This window comes from Anneissia japonica, unplaced genomic scaffold (genome assembly GCF_011630105.1).
Source record: "Anneissia japonica isolate Jap-2015-1 unplaced genomic scaffold, ASM1163010v1 scaffold456_len727751_cov192, whole genome shotgun sequence".
Taxonomy (NCBI): domain Eukaryota; kingdom Metazoa; phylum Echinodermata; class Crinoidea; order Comatulida; family Comatulidae; genus Anneissia; species Anneissia japonica.
The window spans coordinates 233,923-236,802 of NW_022713155.1; the positions used below are offsets into that span (position 1 = coordinate 233,923).

A 2,880-nucleotide genomic window follows, 5' to 3' on the forward strand; every position below is an offset into this window, starting at 1 on the left:
CTGTGAGCATTCGTATTACGAGATTGCTGACCCCCGACACAGATTTGTCTTGCATTCCATATGCCTTGTTCTATTTATTACAATACCGGAGCGTCTAATTGTCCAATTGTGACGTCATTAATATGTTAATTAATTATCTTCTCAGCTTATAGTCATATTAATATGTCCAACTTTTCGCGCACATTTATAGCACATATATGTTTACATATAATGAATTGGAAATTCGATAGCAAAATTTGATATTTAAAACAAGTATCACATCCTCGCGAGCAGGCCTACTGCAAATACAACATTATACGATTTTCAATCAATCACGTTCTAATGAATTTATGTGATTCCCTTTATGTTTATATATACTTTTTCTTTCCCATTTGTTTATATACCGGAAACATTGTTGACAATTTCGTAATCGTTTGTGTGATCATAGTAGGATAATACCTCCAGGGTGTGTTCGTACCGTAGGCCTACGCACCCGGCCCTGATTGTTATCCATTTAAAATGCCATTGACAAAGGAGTCCATCGTATTTCGCAAATATTTACAGACTCAAAAATTGTTACGTTTCGCGTGTTGTGTTCCGTGATGCGTGACTCAACCGAACAACGTATCAGTAGGGTAACGGATGCCGCCGAGCGAGTGGCTTCACTACAGATGGATATAGGGTTTGTGTTGGTGGTTATATTACGGCTGGCAATAATATCGGCCTTTAGCAATGAGGCCTAGAATAAACCACAAACCATTTGTAACTCTATAATAGGCCTAGTTATATTTCCAGGTAAGATCTTTTATTGTATTAACTATTATAGTAAGTATTTGTATGTGAACCATCGCGTGGAAAACATAATAAACATTATGGTTATGTTTCGCTATGTGAAGGATCATAATAATAGACGGATGCTAAATGCCTATCAACATCTAAACGGTACAGTATAGTGAAATGACCTCTTATTATTGTGCACAGTATGTGACGCCGCTTTATAACAAAAGATGAAATTATAAGCAACATCTCGAAATTATAATTTTGTGCTTAAATTGGATCGTCTGCATAGACAGAAGCGTGGTTTAGGCCTTTGTTTACACGTAAAATCATAATTATAACATGGTACATAATTTGTTGCAGGAATGATGTCTTATCGCATCATCATTATGCATCTTTACTTGCTAGCGGCGTCACCAAAAGTGCGTAATAATTATTATCTTCTAACGATCTATATTTCAAATGTGGCTTCTTTGCAATGTAAGCTCCATCATTCATATTGTGATGAATGTTATTCATTGGCCTATGATCAGTGATAATAAGCAAGCATATATATACTTAAATTATACATGTTACATGTGGTTTCACTGTCTTTTTTTATACTTATACTGGTATTCGATACAATTTTCACTTTGCAGCACTGAATAACGCATCATACTAAAAAAAAAATCGATTATACCATTTCAATACTTCTTTGTTTAAGTGGTAGAATATTGCAACACTATAAACTTGGCAAACTAAGTTTTTTTTTATCTAAGTTTTAAGCAGGTAGATATTAAATTATAAATGTTTGCATGTGGTTTCACTGTCTTTTTTATGCATTATTCACTTTGCAGCACTGACTAACGCATACTAAAAATATTTCAATTATTAGATGTATAATCGTACGTCAGAAATAATCCTGTTTAATTACAATAGGCCTAATTATATGTTGATATAATCACACCTTTGGTATCATCACCCCCTTGGTATCATATTGGCCTAGTACCTATTATTATCATGTTCTTTATGTAAAGAACTCAGGTCAGCACACTTTAAGTCCGTGAGAAGATAATTTACGTCCTCGTAGGCGGGGAGCCACACGGTTTATGTATGTCTAGCCACGGCCACGTAATAGTGTCCTGAGACACGGAGGTGGAGAAAGCGAGTTTTGATAATATTTGTCACAGTTAATGACCCGTCGTAGACATAGCTGGTTAAATTACTTAATTATACTTGAGTGTTTACTAAAAAATCTTAATTATCTGATACAAAATTCAGACTGCAATACGCAGCTGATGAGACTTTTAATTGTTTAAATTTTTGATTACTGTGTGTTATTTATATTATTATGTTATTTATAACATTGTATAATTGTATTTTTCCTCAAATGCAGTTGGACTCAATAGGCCTACGAGACAAAGTACAAAGTTGGGCTTTGAATTTAACAATACATTGTCTGTGACGATATTGATGTTGTCTTTGTCATTTCTGTACATGGTAGGCCTATTATAGCGTGTCGCTTTGCTATCTACATTGAACTTAATTGATATCGCAGGATTGGCGCTGATACAGTATGACCTTTTCTTTTCCGGCTGACAATGCTCACATCCGGGTGTTATTATCCGTGCTTGAATCTCTCACTAGCCCGCATCACAACACATGCACAGATGTCCGCTTCCAGTATGGCGTTGGTCCCTTCCATGGGTGGATTATTAGTTACAGTAATAATCATGGCCATTTTGTTCTAAGTTACATGTATTCATCAGAAACTGTCCAAAAACAAGTAACCTATTTAAATTCAATAAAATCGTCTTTCCAGAAAATCAGTAGGCGTATAACGGCAATATATTTACGCCAACTCAATTGCTAAATATAGCAATTCCTTTGTTAGTTGTTGCTTTGTCCAGGTTTCCATCCCAAAGTTGAGTGTAGTTCGGCCACACCGGTAAAATGATAATATAATTGATATTATATAGGCCGCACCTATCTATCTATTCAATACCGTCTTCGTTTATTTTCAATTCTTTATAATATATATATATATATATTGATATCGATTCGATTTTCGGATGATTTTAGACGTATGTCTCGATATAATATAGACTATAAAATGATATTGGAGTTACACCACACGCATATGCA

The 2,880-nt window shown here is 34.8% G+C and overlaps 1 protein-coding gene across 1 annotated transcript in view; it reads left to right on the plus strand.

Moving 5' to 3' along the window:
- Positions 1-409: 409 nt before the first annotated feature.
- Positions 410-2,880, plus strand: part of LOC117108262 — an 11,094-nt gene continuing 8,623 nt past the window's right edge. The window contains exon 1 of the mRNA XM_033250236.1: positions 410-774. The gene's annotated coding sequence lies outside the window, so the exon portion shown is untranslated. The remainder of the gene's footprint in view (positions 775-2,880) is intronic.